Source organism: Anas platyrhynchos, chromosome 1 (genome assembly GCF_047663525.1).
Source record: "Anas platyrhynchos isolate ZD024472 breed Pekin duck chromosome 1, IASCAAS_PekinDuck_T2T, whole genome shotgun sequence".
Taxonomy (NCBI): domain Eukaryota; kingdom Metazoa; phylum Chordata; class Aves; order Anseriformes; family Anatidae; genus Anas; species Anas platyrhynchos.
Genome location: NC_092587.1, coordinates 120757376 through 120775466, shown reverse-complemented (window position 1 = coordinate 120775466; position 18091 = coordinate 120757376). Strand labels below are relative to the sequence as shown.

The window sequence follows — 18091 nt, the reverse complement described above, 5'->3', positions numbered from 1 at the left end:
AAAAACGAGTAAATCCATCTATGAACTTCACAGGGATGCTTCAACATTCTGAACTCTTTTTTTAAACTGAGACAGTAGTTGAAAAATCCTTATGATTTGCAGTACAGAGAAAACATTATGTGCCAAAGAAGCCTCTTTAAATTACAGGAAAGACAAAAAAAAAAAAAAAGGTGTATTACTTCAGTATTACTTCATAATCTCTTATTCTTCAAAGGCCTTCAAATGAGAAAATAAAATAAAATAAAATAAAATAAAATAAAATAAAATAAAATAAAATAAAATAAAATAAATAAAATAAAATAAAATGTAACAGCATTGTCCTTAATTTAGGGAAAGGTGGACTGTTTCATGATATATTATTATTTCTAATAATAAATCACATTTCAAAGTTTATATCTAGAAGAATTTTGGCAGTGGAGATAAAGAATATTTATAACTGAACTATTAAAAACATCTCATGTTCCTTAAATATTTTGGCAGCATGTTTAGAAGATTTAATATACACAGACTCACAAACCCATTTTGGAGCCCAGGTCTCAAGAGATTCATTGAGACTTAAGCTCTTAAAAGCCTATTTGAATCTCAGTCCTACACCGGATGTAATGTAATACATTTGCAATATTTCTGCTTTGTTGTCAATAATGGAAAAGAATAACAAATTAAATTTAGAGATTTACATGGTTTATATAGGTCCCAAATTAAGACAATCCAGTCTTTGTTAGCCTAGCATATTGTACACGTACCTTAAATGTACTTAGAGCCTTAACTTCCAACGTTTGAGCATGACAGTTTTCACCACCTCTATCAAGAATTCTACATATTTCATGACCTGCTGGTGATAAATAAGATACTCCAGTTAATGACAGTTAAGCACCTCCAACTGTTTGCTTCCTTGATCTTCGTTTCTGATTCATGGATGCATTGCTTTTGTCCTAGAGTTTTCTTTGGGCTTCTTAACAGACTTAGCTGGAATTATTCATTCTCTTCTGCTCATTTTCAAAATAGAGAATCAGTTAAATGGGAGTCACATTGTGCTTGTTAAACACCTGTTGCTATAGACTTTTAATTGATTATCCTGCAAATTATCCTGCCTTTAATTTGTTTCACTTTTGTTTCAGTTTCAGGAATGATGATGGCTTTGAATTAAGATACTGTCAAATCCACACAGGTATTTTCATACTAGACATCTTGTTTTCTAGGTTCATATTCAGAAACAAACCTGGATGTATTCTTTCTGCTATTTGTAATTATGCTTGCTGTTTCTGGGACTGCACCTCAGCTGTTTAGATAACACAGATTATAGTCTTCAGTCTCCCTGAACAGACTACTAACAGGCATTTGTTCAAGTTTGTACTTAAAGCACTTGGATTCAGAAACCTTCAACACTTGTACTGAAGTACTTGTAACCTTCAGTTACTGGTGGCCAAAGACGTGCAACAACTAAAAGGAGTATTGCATGGCTCCTTCTGGGAGCCTGAAGCCAGTTGCTGTGGTACAGTTAAGCACAGGAGGAGTTAGTTGAGCCAAGGTATGTATTTCAGTAGGATCTCAAAATTGTATTATAGATGGAGCTCTCAATAGTTCACAGCCCAAGACAGATTTAGGGGGGCCTGATGGATTGCAGAAACTGCATCTTGAGCAGACTTCCTTGCTTCAGTACTGTGCAAGAAAATAGTGTCTGAAAAAATGATACACATTTGCACAAGAGAGTTGAATTAAAAGATAGCATTTCCTACTTATTTTAACCATATCATGACAAGGCTCTTTTCAGTGTAGTTAATCTGACTTTTTAAAGATTCCTATTAAAATTCAAGACTCTGATCCTCCTAATTGCATGGATTTTCAGAAAAAAAGCAAAGAACCAATCACAATAATATTTTCTTTAGAAAGTAACTTTTGCTGTACCAAAAGAGCAATATATTGTTATTCTCATCTAAGTTTGGCTTAAGAATATCAAAAAGGAGTAAATTCTTCCAACTCTGTTACCAAGAACCCTATGCTCTCCAGCACAATGATGCAGGTGACTGGTTGAAGTCGAAATATCATCAGTGTCTGAGACAGTCCGGCTTTCCTGACCCTCCATACTCTCCCCTGCTGCTATGGCTGAGCAAAATACTTCTCTCTTTTTGTTGCTACATCAGCACAGGCCAGTCAGACCCTACATTTTCACTTAAATATCCTACTTTAATTGTCACTACCTGGGGAAGAATAGGTAGTGTTAGAAACAAAGCATAAACAGAAAATGACTTCTTACTCTAACAGCTGAATTATTTTCCTAATCTTAATAAATAAATAAATAAATAATTATTTTTGACAAGAAGCAAACTGATGTTTTTGTCACAACAGACAAAAGGTTTGATGAGCATAAGGCCCTAGAAATACAAGCCTAGAATTAATATCTTGTGTCATTATCATTACATATTTCTTAATTTGCAACCATATACAAGTCTGTGCCAGTCACAAGGGAAATGAAGTATCTGTATTGCTATAGCTCTCAGTTGCTTTGTCACTATTATCTATTGTTAAAACAATTCCCAAAAAGACTTTTAAATTATTTCTCAAGTAAAATCCAGATGTAGGAATGCCAATACCTTTCCACAAGAGGTATACAAAGTCTTTGCCAAATTCATGGGGGAATATATGTGTCAAGTACCCACAAGACCAAAGACCTAGATTCATTATTGTTATCTTCTAGGTCATGTGCATCTAGTTTTCCTCTCTGTTGTACACACATTAATGAAATCATGGAAAGGAGCTATATATAACTTCCATGCTCCCATTATTTCAGATTTCCTACTGAAAAATAACTTTTCTCCCTATTCAAACTTAATCTTATGTGTGATTGCTGGCCATTATTATCTTCTATCTACTTTGCTCTTGCAATTTCCTGCTGCCTTTTTTATGCTCAGGAAAGTATTCTGTTTTGAAAAAGAAAACAAAATTATATGCTCTTAACTCACCTTTTGTCTTCAGATTTTCCAATAAAATATCATCAGTGTGTAATAAAAAAAGTCAGGAGAGTTTGACTCTAAAAATTTCCCAGCCAGTTTTCAGACAATCAGTGGATGATACTAATTAGATTTGACAGACTAACACTGTCATGTTAACATACCTTTCTAATTTGATTCAAGATCATAGTTTAACTTAGGGACTGAGATCTAAACAAATTCTATTATATTTTTTGTTGGTTATGTGTATTTCTGTATCACTGTTACTTCTCCAATTTAGGGGAAAAAAATACCTTCTCCTTACACTCATCTTTTATCTGTAGAGTATGGATCTTACTGATCATATAATCCTTTTCATGCTTGCAAAACAGTGTAATGTCCCTTAATGGTAAACTGAAAGTTCTTTCTCTTTCTGGTGAGAATGATAAATATTTTTATTTTTTTTTAGAAATAACATTTATTTCATTATTTTTATTGAAGACCTGGGGTTGACTGCACAAAGCCCAAGAATTTTTCAGTATCTCCAAGGCTACTTCGACACACTAAAAAGATTCATAAATGTTAAAAAGTTCAAGTAATAAGAGTTTAAAAATTTCAAATGTTTCCCTCTCACAAAGTCATTACTATCATTACTTCCCCACAACTACTTCCTCTTTGCTTACAATGATCTACAGAAAAATCTTTCTATTTCTATGTATGATTACAGGTGCAGGCACATTCTGATTATGACCATTGTATACTAAAAAAAAAACACAACACTATTTAAATGCATGCATGGTCTGACTTTCTTGTGGTTTTAAGGTTGTCATTTATATCTGTGATCTAACACCAAATGAGAAATGTTCCATACTTACTTGCATTTACAGGAACAAATGTTCTAAATCAGGTAGTATGACCCAGTTCTGGAAATTATTTTTATGCTCACACTTAAGTTGCTATGATCTAAACATATGCCTGAATTTGAGTGTGCAGATGCACTTTAATTTATTTAAAAATTAGGATGTTTTTTGTGTATACATATTCATATGTTGTGCATGTATACTCATGCATACACATACACATGTATGTGTATGCATGTATATCTATATGTGTATCTATTTACAAATTAAAAACATAGTCTTTCATAGTGGTAAGTGTGAAGAACACATCATATCACTGATACTGAAAAAACATTTCAGTTTTGCAGCAGGGCTTAATATATCACCTGAAGGGCAGCTCCGTATACTCAGTTGTACCAGAACCTGCAAAACATGGACAAGTGAATTTACCTGTAACTGGGGGAATGCTTTTCCAAGGGTTGTGCCTCTGAGCCTAAAGTCATCATCTGTGATTACTCAGTTATTTAGGGAGGGCCCTGGAGCTCAAGGGCACTGCAAAGGCCAGGTATAATCATTTTCTGTCTGTTTAATCTTTACTGAGTCAAACTTTCAATGTGAAGGAAATGCACATAAGCCCCATTACCCAGAGTCTCCTCTTTGTCTCCATTTGCCTCTGCACATATTGACCCAGTGCAATGACAGATTAATGGTGACATTAAATGAAGTATTAAATTTAATCTTCTTTACTTGATGTAGCAAAAGTTCCCTTTCCAAATCGCCTTTCTTTAATTTTTGCTTCATGATTGCCATTTTTCATTCACTGATTTTATTCATGCTAGACTAGGCCAGTGACCTAAAACTGCCAATTGGGAAGTGAAATGCTAATCACATTTCTTCAATTGAAAGCATCAGTGTAAAAGCTTCCCATGCATTATTTACATTAATTATTTTCTGTCTCAAGTATTCTCCTGCTTCCTCCTAAATCAGTTCAAATTAAATCAACACAATGGTTTATTTCAACTCCAAATGTTTACCATAGTCCTTCCCATTGACAAAATCCATCTTTTTTTTTTCTTTTTTCTTTTTTTTTTTTTTTTTTTTTCTCTGAATTTTCTTACTAAAAGGCCTTTCTGGCTTTAGGAGGCTACTTCACTTTGTTACTAGATGGACTTATTAGCCATTTAAGACCTAACTCTCAAGATGTTCTTGTAATCTTTTCTCTCCTTATAACATATTAATGTTCCTAGGATAACTTCTCAGATACAGGACAGTTATTATGTGACGGTCTGATTCTGATTCTGTTGGATATTTTGTATACTTAATTTCTAGAGAAAGAAATGTTCACTGAAACTACTTAGTTTATTACAGCACTAGCCAAAATCCTAAAGGCTCAAGTCCAGGGTATACACACTGTCCTTATTGTATAAGCTTTCTAACATTGACTGTGTCCTTTGCTTTCAAGTGTATTTTGGTTTAAACACCATTTTGCAAATTTTCAGTTCTTCAATATAGCATTAAACTTTATCTGCAGGAACTCGGTGTAGCTATTAGAATATTTTTATTTAACATATCATAAGCTAAATGCTGTTTGCTTCTTACTGTAATACTGGCTTTTAGTCACCTCATCTCATTTTATGTATAAGCATAGTACCAAATCATTCTTTATGGAAGTATGCAATTTATTTTAAATGAAACATATTTTAATAGATCTACATTTATTTTATCAAATACCACTATAAGGCAGCAGATTATATGCACCTTGCTGCTGATATAAAATAAAATAAAAAAATAAATAAAGGAAAGATTTTTCAAGGAGGATATTAAAACAGATTTTGGAAGCATCAATCATTCAGTGCTGTAAACATTAAATGGATTATTCTTTGATTCTTTGTGAAAATCCAGACATTATTTCTGCACACTCAGTCTATTTCTACACTTGGGGATCCTTCACATACACAGAAGTTACACATAGCATCACTGAACCCACCAAGTAAACTCCAGGATTTATTCTTCAATTAGAATGAAGAAAATATTAGGCGTAAGTCATTAGGCAGTTGTGCCCCTTACACAAAAGTCACAGCTAGCTGTCTGACCACATCATCCTTCTGCAAGCGTCTGCCCTGGAAAAGGAAGCAAGAGGTGTCCCTGCCCCCCAAAGATAAATATAACTGCTAAGAAGAGGTGGAACACAGTGTTGTGCAAAAATGGTTGTATAGCCCTGTTAGGGAGATTTGAAAGATGAGATGAGATCTAAAAGATGTCAGTTAAGAAGGAGACCTTTTATAGTATTACAGTGAACAAAACCATGTAGCCTGTAGCACTAAAATATTTATTACCATCCACAGCTCTTTGTTGGGGGTATCTTTCCTGTCTCCTCTTTGTCCCTCACTGCAGTAGGATCTGAATCAGAAGCCTTACATGACATATTTATTCTCATGGTACTGTGGTATAATCTTCTTTCTTTGTAGTGAATTGATATACAGGAATCCAGATGAATGCTTTGAATATGAAAACTCAACTGTTATGTTGACAGTGTTAGAGGTTACAGTATTCTCTCTTTGGCTGAATGCAGTGTTGTACTAAATCTGGTGGCTGCTCCTTCACAGCAGCAATGTTATCTTCTGGTTTGGAAACTTGACTGTAGGTAGAAGTCAGTAAAAGATGACAATATTATATTTAATTAAACATTCTATTAGAGAAGCGTGACTACATGAGGTTTCTAACAGATCCTCTCCTCAGTCACGTAATATTCAGTTTACATATTCACTTATTGGGCATTTTTTCCATACATTAGATCCATTATAACAATTTGGATTAACAGCTCTTTAACACAAAACTGCTAAAAAAAACCCATGTCATTAAAGAAGAGCTAGTAACTGGATGAGTACGTTCTCATTTATCAAAATTCTTCTCCCCAAATAAAATTTTAATTAATGAATAAATTAGTCTTAATTAATCTTAAAGAATTATTCTTAAAATCTGCCTGGAAACAATAAAACAATTAATTAGAAACATGCACAAAGTGCAAGGGTTAGAGAGAGTAAGTTGGATCACAGACTGAGTGGCAATCAACAGTGCCATGTTGTTTCCAAAAAAACAAATGTTAGGCTGTCTAAAGAATGTGAAAAGCTCAGAATAATTCCATTTTAATAAGGCACAGTTGAATTACTGTGTTTGGGTTACATGTGACATTTTAATGAATCCAGAGCAGAGAACAGGAGTGGATCAGAGGTCTAGAAAAAAAAAGTTGTGTGAAGAAAGATAGCAAGAACTGACGCTGTTTAATTTAGAGGACAATACACAGAGAAAAGATGTAATAGAAGTCTTCAATTACAGATAATCTGCCTTCTACGAGTTAGAAACGAATACACTCTTTCCAAAGGTTAAGACAGGAAGTAACAAACTTAATTTGCAGCAACGAAGATCTAGATTAGATGGTAGACAAAAAGGTGCTGAGTATAAAGATAATGATGAATGGAATTTATTGTTTGAGAAGGCAATGAAGTCAACATCACTGGCGATTTTAAAGGATGAATTAAATAATAATCCATCAGAAATATCTGACATTTAGCTGGTTATATATCTTCTAAAGACCTTTCTGATTTTACTCACTCAACTTTTCTGATCTATAAATATTGAGTTTAGGGTGACAGCCCAGGAAAACATGCTTGCAGAACATTGCTTATTCACCCAAGATGTTCCTTGTGGTTCCAAAAACCATGTGTTCCATGGTTCCAAAAACCATTTACTCTTCTGAAAGACCATGTGCTATTGAAAGAGACATTATCTGAGAATCAATAGCTGATGCTAGTCCTTTTGATGTTATAGCTGAAAGCTCTTGGCTTTCACAATACATTATCAGCTCAAAGCCAACCAGAGCAAGTGCAGCTTTCCTACGGAAGCAAAAGGTATTAAGCCTTTCCAATCAGGTTACTGACACAGCTAAGGTAGAGGAAGGCATGCCATAGGATCTACAAGGACCTTTGGAGTCTGTGGGAAGCAGCTAAACTATCTCTGCTGGGAAACACTATAGGATGGAGCTGGTTCCCAGGCCTTAGCATAAGTGGCCTGTGGTAGGGCATGATTCGTGTTTACAAAGGACTCCCGTGACTGATGGTAGTGGTAGGTAGGATCTTCCTTCAAAGAGAAGAACCTCTTCAAAGGGTCTGGAGGGCTTGCTTAATTTTGGTCACAAAATTCTTTGCCATCTACACTGCCTTATTTTCCTTTACTATTGTTCAAAACAAAACAAAACAAAACAAAACAAAACAAAACAAAACATTTAACAGAGAAACTGCTAGTGATGGGAACAGTTTATTTACTTAGACTATGGAATGAAGAGCCTATAATATGTAATTCAATTTATGCTGTTAGAAAAAGTATGATACTTACAATAATGGCTGCTTATTCCCTATAGGTATCAGTGAATGAAATGAGAAGTTTAATGATATCGTCTTGTTACTCTTTTGCCTATAGACTGTAAGCCTTTGTAATTGCATTAAGAACCATAGTTTATACTGATCATTAACAAGGAAATTTCACACTAGAGATTCATTGTACTAAATACCAGTTAAATTACAGTACGGGTATGCATATTATAGACATTATGATTCATTTCTGGAAGACTTTAAAATACTTCAGCTAAAAGAAATTATCTTGCATATTTCTCTCTGTGTAAAACTAAAACCAGGAAAAAAAAATCTTAGTGCTTATAGTATTTGACTTTTTTCTCTGTAAAAATCTTTTCCTGTCATTTCCAGCTCCAATTGCTCTGCCAGTTTTACAGGGACCAACAGTAAAAATGTTATGGAGGAAGACTTATTAATATTTTTTTTGCTCAGTGGAGCTGTATCCCTCCTTGGCTATTTGAGCAAAATAACAAGAACCAATGTCAAAAGTGGACACTTACTAAATATGGCTAGAAAAGAACTAAAAACGTAAAATGAGAAAGTATTCTACTCTGGCCTTTTATGCTACATTGCTACATTACTTGTACTCTAGAAAGCTAACAAAAGAAATACAAAGAATAGTGGATAACAGCATTCAAGGAACTGCATATACGTGCCTTTCTTTTGGACTCTGAATGGATAGAACAGTTGATAAGATGTAATTAGGAACCCATCTTGCAGTTATGCATTTGTATGAGAGAGGACTGCAAATTAAGGGTCTACCAAATAATTAGTTTTTCTTAAACATGCACCTAATTAAATTGCAAGATACAGCAACTCTGATTCTCTCCCTAATGTGCTACTTAAAGGGTCAAGGAATAGGGCTTCAGATATATCCTCCTTCTGGGAAATTAGCACATTCCTCTTTTCCTGAGCATTACTAATTTACTAATTAGTCAGGGAAGATAATTTCTCTTGTTCGTTTTAAGAAAGCCTGTTACTACTGGTGTTTTGCATGGCAGTTGTTTTTGTGTCGGTTGTTTTGTGCTTTTGTTCATTTGTTTGGTTTGGTTTGTTTGTTTATTTTTAATCAACTTATTATCCACAATAGCAGTGTTTGCCCCTCGTCAGTTTTTGCTTTAGTAGTTGTTACCCTTGACACTACCAGTGCAGCAAAGGAAGTGAGTGTAAGATGGAAAGTGTAATCCATGGGAATCAAGGTGGCATTGGATCTTGGCTTTATTATAAATAACTCCAAATAATAGATTAAAAATATGTTAAATGGATTCTTGTGTGGAACTTGTAAAATAGGTTTTGCTAGAACCAGGAGAGAATGCTGGCATTGCCTGCTGGAATTTAATCTGAACACCAAAGGCATCCTGAGAAGAAGGCAGGAATGGACCACGGGGCATTGTGTCCCAAGATATAGATATGGATTAACAAAATCTTACAACAAAATAGAACTAAATTTTTTAATTCCAGACATAAGTGGGTCAGCTCCAAACTGCCTTCAGGGGAATGTATAGCCTTATCTCTTAGAGAGTTTTAGCACTCTATAACAATGTGTAGCAGGTTCAGACAAGCATATAAAGTAGAATTAACATTTACTTCCTGACCCCTATATTGATTTCAGTCCAGCAAATTAGCAATCACAGTCAGCTAATAATGTAGATATGGTTCATTTTGCTATGCTCTTGTTTTAGTAGTAAAGATATATGCAAACTGCAGAAAAAATAGTGTTCTTTATCTGCGCTTTACTACAAGAGGAAATGTGTCTGAATAGCAACACTTTGGAGACTGATGAGTCATAATCTTGGTGCTGAATTTGTCTCCACCTAGGTATGTGGATAAAAATTTGATTGATTCTGTCAACATATTTTGTGGTAACCACCAGGCTGAGCACAATATTTGGGGTTCAAAGTTACCATTCACTTCTTATTGTAGGTTTATGGTAATATTTGCAGATGTTTTGCTAGAATTCTTAGTGCACCTCCAAGTTGTTTTCTGTAACAAAAGCAGCCCTAATATTTAGCCAAAATTCTGGGACACATTTTCAACTGGAGGAACAGATTTATTTTATTTTATTTTTTAATAGATATCCTTCATTAAATATTACCATTTTGGCTGTTCTGAGGATGCTGCAGTTCTGGTATGACTTTGCTTACACTTTACATTAGGATGAAGTCCTGCCACTAAGTCTCTGTCTTGGATCACTCAGCTGGACACAAGGAACGCTTTTCCATATGGGACTCAGAACAATTTTTTCAAGGTAGAGACAATAGCATGGAGCATGGTTATGTTTTAAGGAGCAACTTATAGTTTCTTTTTGGCCTGGTACTTTCTTTCTCTGAAGGTAGATCAGCTCTCTCTGAGGCCTCACATCATCCCACCCATGACTACTGCAGTTGTTTAATATCACCCTTTCATCTTCAGGTTAGTCAGATGAATGTTGCATTTCTGTTTCTTCAAGAAACAAATGTACATAATATTGACTTAAAAAAAATAAATAAATAAAAAAATCACTTCTTCATGCTGAACTGACTCCCAAAGAACACATAGATGAACTGTGCTGATACTAAGATTTCTTTGCTCTTTTCTCCCTACTAATTATTTATGAGCAGAGAGTTCACAGCTAAAGACATTAAAGTTGAAGGTAGGCAAATGTAAGGAAAATTAAAAAAAAAAAAAGAAGAAGAAGAAAAAGAAGATGTAAAATGTTATGAGATGCGACAACATACTTCCAGCTGTACTAAGTTTTCTCTTCAGTATGTTTGTAGTCAGATTGCATGTACTTTCAAAGTCATTTATTCTTTCATTGAAAGTTAATTACAATTTTCATTTAAACATATTTTAATTTAAATCCATGGAGAAATCCAGCAGATCATTCACAGACTTCCTGTCACTTATTCTTTGAGTAAAAAAGTAATTTCCTCAACATTTGTCAGTTTATTCATCAGTCTTAGTTAAAACGAATAAAGATATTAATCCTTTGAAGAAATTCAGTATTTAGATTACTCATTTCTGTGAACTAGCTGAATAATTCTGACAATTCACATTTCTTGTATAGAGTTAACTTTAATCATTTGCAAAGGTTAATTGGATAAAAGTAGGATCCAATTAACCTACATTATTAATAATTGCATCTTGCTATTCATATATGTTATAAATAGAAGCATTAACAAAACTGATAAAACAGACATAGAATTACCATGGCTGAGCATGCTACATGTAATTCAAACTATTACTGTATCTTTTTATTCTATTCCACAGATGGCTCAATAAACCGTATATATATGAACAAATATATCTGTATCCATATACATACACATGTATACATACACATATACATACATACATATATATGCTAAGGGCTCTTTTTGGTGGATTACCTGCTTGGCTCTTGCCACTCTGTTGAGGGTCTGTAACTGCATCACCTCCTGAAAGATTCCCACAGCTTTAATCTCAATTCTGCGATAAATGCAAAAGGCATCAGGGATAGCTGGGGAAGAGGCTAACATGGAGACCCAAAGTCAGAAGGACTCAGGCATTGTACCTTCTTTGAGTCATCCATTGAGTAATGCCAACCCTCTTAACACAGATCTCTAAACATTCCATACAGAATGGTAACAGAAATGCTACACTTCCACTCCATGAGTTTACCCAAACAAGTCAAAGGATTTCCATGATGTGCTTTTACTGCAGTTCTCTAGCTGCTGTAGAGGCCGGGCAGTACTACTGCATTTACTCCTACCCATATACCCCATGTGTACATTGTATGCATGTGAAGACTGCGGCCAAATGGTTTCTAGTTCCATTAAGCTCTTACAGTTGAATTCTCTAGCAATTCTTTCTTCCTGAGTATAGTACAATCTATATTAAATCTCTCTCTCTCTTTAGTTTTTTTCTTAAAGCCTATTCTCAGACAGACATTGTAAAATGGAATTATTGCCTTTGTGTGTGCTCATACAACACAATTGCTTTAATTATACCCGAATCAAGCATTACAGCTACAATAATTTTTTAGAGTCAATGTACAATGTGTCTGAAGTATACAACTGTAATTCTGACCTATGGTAATGTGTTTTGGCAAGGAGGATAGGCATGAGAAAAAGGAAGGTAAAATGCACAGGAATTCCTGTGCATGAAAACCTTTCTGCTTTTACAGAGCTTTACCAATAGATAAATAAATAAAAATAAAAAATCTACTTCAATGTGGAAATGTCTTCACAGTTTTAAAATACATATTTTTCATACTTCATTGGAAGACTCTCCAGAATTGGACTGATGGATGTGCTTTCAGGGACGCTTACTAGGACCAGCTCCACTGATGCCTGAAATAAATATTAATTTAACTGGAACTAGCTCTGTAGTAGAGTTACAAAATAAATGAAGTTGAAGTGATTGGGTACTACTTAAACAATAAAATGAAGCATACTGTGAACATTTGTTTATGTATTGCATATTGTGTGAGGTTATTCAGTGTATTAAAGAGGTAGAAAATATTTGCTTTTCTTGTGAACCCAATGCAAAATAGCTGGAACTACACTGTCAGTTAATATAATAAAACCAGTACAATATATAAAAATATTGATATCAAATCCCTTCTCTCAGTCTTTTCAGCTATAGGTGAATTTCATACCAAATGCAGCTTCACAAATGTGGTACCACAGTCTACAGATCTTTTAAGAAAGCCTCATAAAACAAAATCAGAAGGTAGATTCCTATCTTTCAGACCCCACTTATAGCTGTTACCCCATTCATACACAACAGTAATCTGAATAATGAGACTTTTTTTCTAATGTAAGATATGTGGAAGTGTGGAAGGGTATAAGGGTATATTAATTCCGACCTTACTTTTAGTTGCATCAAAATTCAAAAAATCATAGAATGGTTTGGGTTGCAAGGGACTTTAAAGATCATCTACTTTCAACCCACCTGCCATGGACAGGGACACCTCCAGCTAGACCAGGTTGCTCAAAGCCCCGTCCAAACTGGCCTTGAACACTTCCAGAGATTGAGCATCCACATCTGGGACAACCTGTTCCAATGCCTCACCGCTCTCACAGTAAAAATATTTTTCCTAATATCTGTTCCAAATCTACCCTCTCTTAGTTTAAAGCCATCAGTCCTTGTCCTGACACTCCCTGATAAACCAAGCTTTCCCGTAGGTCTTTTTTAGGTACTGGAAGGCTGCAATGAGGTCTCCTGAAGCCTCTTCAGGCTGAACAAGTCCAACTCCCTCAGCCTGTCCTTATAGGAGAGGTGTTCCAGCCCCTCAATCATCTTTGTAACCCTTCTCTGAACTTGTTCTAATAGGTCCGTGTTGCTTGGGCTCCAGAGCTGAATGCCATGCTCCAGGTGGGGTCTCAGGAGAGCAGAGTAGAGGGGCAGAATCACCTCCCTTGACCTGCTGGACACACATTTTTTGATGCAGCCCAGGATATGGTTGGCTTTCTGGGCTGCATGCCCACATTGCCAGCTTATGTTGAGCTTCTCATCAAACAAAACCCCCAGGTCCTTCTCCTCAGGAATGCTTTCAGTCCATTCTCCCCCTAACCTGCAATTTCTGTGCTTGGAATTGCCCTGGCCCAGATGCAGGATCACTTGACAATTGTTTGAGATGACTTTGGCAAAATTATCCCATCTTCATACCAAAAGGGAGAATAGTCCATCGAGGTCATTGTTGATGTGAGTTAACAAAGCAGGAGGCTGATACATGTCTGACCTTTCCACAATATATTCTACAGCTAAAAAATCTTTTTTTCTTTTTTCCACCTCCTCCAATATTTTTTGATTCATTCACTTTTCAAATTCAATATAAACTGAGTTTCCAATTCTAAAAGAGAAAAAACAAACAAACAAACAAAAAAAAAAAGAAGCAGATTTACTCTTGGGCAAATTGCCAAAGCAGTATTACTAGTATTACTTTTTTTTTTTTTTTTTTTTTTTTTTTGTAGGAATTAAAGGTGACCTGTGAAACCATGACAGCTAAAAAAAAGCAAACCAAAACAAAAATGTAACATGCACATATTGGTGAGGTCCCTCTTTTTGTCTGTTCACAAAACTTGTAAGGAACCCTTGGCAGCATGTTTGGAAACGTCTCATGACTGCTCCTGTCAACACCAGCTGCTGGGTTCAGGGTCACATTCTTTTGTTTATGTTGGAAATCTTCTGTTTATGTTGAAAAATTTGTAAACCTAAGAGTAAAGTTATGTCCTACTAAAACACTAGCATTTTGTGTTCATTCAACATCGTTCTATCTAAATGGGAAAACAGAAGCAGGTAAAAATTGTTTCAAAGGCTTGTTTTGTTTTATTTTAGACTGAGATGGTGTTTTCTAATGTAGTGAACGTTTGTTACATTAAAACAAACAAAAAACAAACAACAACAAAAAAGAACATAGAAAAGGAACAGCTTGCACAGAATTGTGTGCCTTAAGATAGTTTACTTGAAAGGATAAGTAGTTTTCTACAGCCTTAAGAACTTTCAGATTTTAACAAAATTAAACATTTGAAAGTAATGTACACAGCTTACTTTATGAGCAGTTAATGTGCTCCTTTTGTAAGACAAAGAAAGTATTTTTTTGCACAATTCACTTCAGTTGTCAGTGCTAGAAACATGGGGAAAAAACAAACACTCAGGTCTCAACAGAAAACTTAATTATGTGTTGCCCGTGTCTTTTTACAAACAAAATTTTTACTTTTTTTTTTTTTTTTTTTTTTCCTGTCCAATTTAAATTCCTATTTTCATCCTGAAAAGACAATTTCACTACAAGAAGCCCATGTATGGCAGGGAAGGAGGTTGTAAAAAGAGTTAGCATTAGCCTTTGATTTCTAAATACTGTGCTCAGTAGTTAAGCCCCATCAAATGAAAATAAGCTGGAGTATCTCATTCCAACCTGTTTGTGGATATTGCAGATTTGTTACATAGTTCAGCAGTTTGGCAAAAGCAGCCATTTTTACTTCAAAGAAGCCCAGAGAATGAAATAACATAGACACCTTTCCTTCAGACAGAAACTTGTTAGTAGACCCTATAAATAAGGTTTTTTGTTTTGTTTTGTTTTGTTTTTTTACCTGCACTGCATCAATCCTTGCCATTAGTCCCCTGCACTCCTGATCATGGTGCCCTCACATGCTATGAGAGATCTCTGCAGAAACCAGGAGGGGCAGCAGTTCAGCCAAGATGGAGCTTCCTGAAGGTCAGCTGTGTTCTGTTCCTCATCCTTACCCAACCCCCTCTTCCTAAAGCAGTGTTTATTTGCTCAAACTGAGCACATGATTCTTACTGTAGCAGTTCAAACTGCAACATAAAAATAAGCTATTAATCTGTTAGAAGAGATGTGAAAGCTTGGTTCCACTAATCTAATTTACCAGTTTGCGAAAGGAGACTGAGAAGGGATTTCCTATTTGCTTCTGAGTGAAGAGAAGGCCTGTTTAAGCCTAAAGCTCTTCTGAATATATTTGCAAAATAAAAGCATGTTGATGGGTTTCAAGAACATACACAACAATGCTACTTCATGAGAGGTTTATTTCATAGGCACATCTTGCATATGAAGTTTGCATAGGGGACAAAAAAAAAAAAAAAAAAAAAGACAAAGAAAAGGGCAAGTAATTAACTATTCCTTCAAAATATCCTGAAGTAACTCATGAAGTTGATTATAAACCTGCGATATCTTCAGATTGTCCAGATCCTTCTGCATGGCATTAGCTCTCGGCTAGAAATCTCTAAAGACCTGCAGTCAGCTAGTAATAAGGGCTGGAAATGTTGATTCCCAGAGAGACCTGGGAGGAATTTAGACCTTCTGAATATGGCTAATCGTGCTGATACCATAATCTGAATTTCCTGTGCATGTTCATTGTTCAGGCTCTCCTTTTACTATGTCATGTATCTCTAGAATTTCTCAGTAAATCCCTCTCTTCTATTTTCTTTAAACCTCTTAAAAATCAAAACTCTGTGAGTGCTCAGCCTTCTATTAGGAAAAAAAAATCATCTTAAATTTATGTCTGAATTCAAGACTTTTGCTGTGCAAATTTGGAAATTTAACTGTCAAGTTCAAAGATGTAACCTGTAGACCTATTCTCATGTTTCCCAAGGCACATAATCGATTCTCTGTTGTATATAGCAGAGCAAAACTTTTTGAATATAGAAAAGATCTATAAGAAAAAATGTTTGTGGATGATTTCTTTTCTGAATGAGTGCAGTATAATTTTTATATCCTTTCTGTCATAGGTACACAAAATATTTTTAACATTAAAAATTATTTTAAAATTACCTTTTTCTATATTAAAAAAATACTTCTTTCTCTTTCTCTATTAGAATAGTAGTTGCAACTAGCAGTCAAATTTTTATCATTTTGTAGGCCATAGCTATCTGTTATTAATGTTTACTAGACTCTTAAATTACATGTAATCATTCAACTACAGAGATAAATTTGCAGCCTTTCCTTTTATTGAAATAACACCACAGGTTAAAATTCAGACTACACTGAATTGTTAGCCACATGGAAATTTTTGTATGAACAATATAACACTGTGAACTTATGTCAGGTTATTGAATTAATTGGCTAAATTTGATTATTCGTTTAGTAGTGGTTTTATGTTTTATTACTACAACAAACTTCTTTTTTTTTTTTTTTTGTTTTTGTTTTTGTGTTTTTTTTCTCCATAACCAAAAATATGACTATCCAAAGCTTTGTTAAAAAACAAGACCTCCAAAATCTGACACCAGGCTTCCAGACTGAAACTTCTATTAATGCACATTAACTTGGTTTACTTTTGGTAATGCCATGGTATCACATGAAGTCATATGGAAACAGGCTTGAAGGTGGAGGAAGGAAAGGTATCTCAAATGTCCAGAGGTTTCTTTTTTCTTTTCCCCTAGCCTTGCCTTGCCTTGCCCCCCTCCCCCTTCCCCTTCCCCTCTCTCTCTGGATAGCTCATACTTCATTACGTTCAGTAGGTTGTAGCCTGTTTCTTCTTTTCTTCTTAATAAAAAATCTTGAAGAGATTGCTAAATTGTACTATTATACAAATAGTGCAGTTGTATTTACTCTAGCTTTTAGCTTTTTTTTTTTTTTTTTTAGTTGCTTAAAATGGCAGTCTTTTCTGGAGACCTATAAACTCTGAAATAGGATCCCAAGAGAGAAATGATCAGGGAGTGATCATTTATAATCAGGAATATTTAATAATCAGGGAGTGCATGAACCTGTTGCTACCAATGGAGGGTGACAGAGATACTGCCTGCATAAGGTGTGAGCAGGTGGAAGATCTGATCAGCATGGTGGAGAGCTCAAGCAGGACATGGAGAGATTAAGGACTATCAGGGAGTTCGAGCAGTTAGACTGGTGGAGTAACTCCCTGCCATGCCTAAAAGAAAGGCACTGGGGTGATGCACCTCAAATAGTGATGGACTCTCTGCCCTGTCACAGTCAGGCAGAGGGAGGGGATCTGAGAGATGGAGAAGAATGGAAACAGGTCCTTGCTCAGCATCACAGGCAAGCCCCCTCCCTATCTGCCTCGCCTCTCCAGGTGCTCTTACACAACAGGTTTGAGGCCATGGAGCTTGAGGGACAGGATGATGAGGATGTGGGGGAAAGTCCACACAGGAGGTTTTCTAGGGCAAGAAATTCAACTCCATGCTTGAAGACTGACTCCACCGAGAAGAAAAGAAGAGTAATGGACAAAAACAACCCCCTTCTGAGGGGAACGGAGGGCCCTATATTTCAGCTGGACACTACCCATAGGGAATCCTGCTGCCTACCTGGGGCCTGGTTCACAGACATTACCAGGAAAGTTCCTGACCTGGTTTGCCCCTCCAATTATTACCCCTTAGTGATAATTCAGGCTGGCAGTGATGAAATTGCCAAAATAAGCCTGAAGGCTATCAAAAGGGACTTAGGGGATTGGGGCAGTTACTGTTTGGAGTGGGTGCACAGGTG

General features: G+C 35.5%; 1 protein-coding gene and 1 long non-coding RNA gene across 2 annotated transcripts in view; both read left to right on the top strand.

The window, feature by feature from the left end:
* Nucleotides 1–18091, top strand: part of TMEM47 (transmembrane protein 47) — a 262209-nt gene that overhangs the window by 109400 nt on the left and 134718 nt on the right. The window lies entirely within an intron of this gene.
* LOC119714401 (uncharacterized) overlaps nt 1–18091 on the top strand; it is a 69250-nt gene that overhangs the window by 22403 nt on the left and 28756 nt on the right. Inside the window, exon 2 of the long non-coding RNA XR_011804861.1 lies at nt 1119–1168. This is a non-coding gene — a long non-coding RNA (uncharacterized lncRNA). The remainder of the gene's footprint in view (nt 1–1118; nt 1169–18091) is intronic.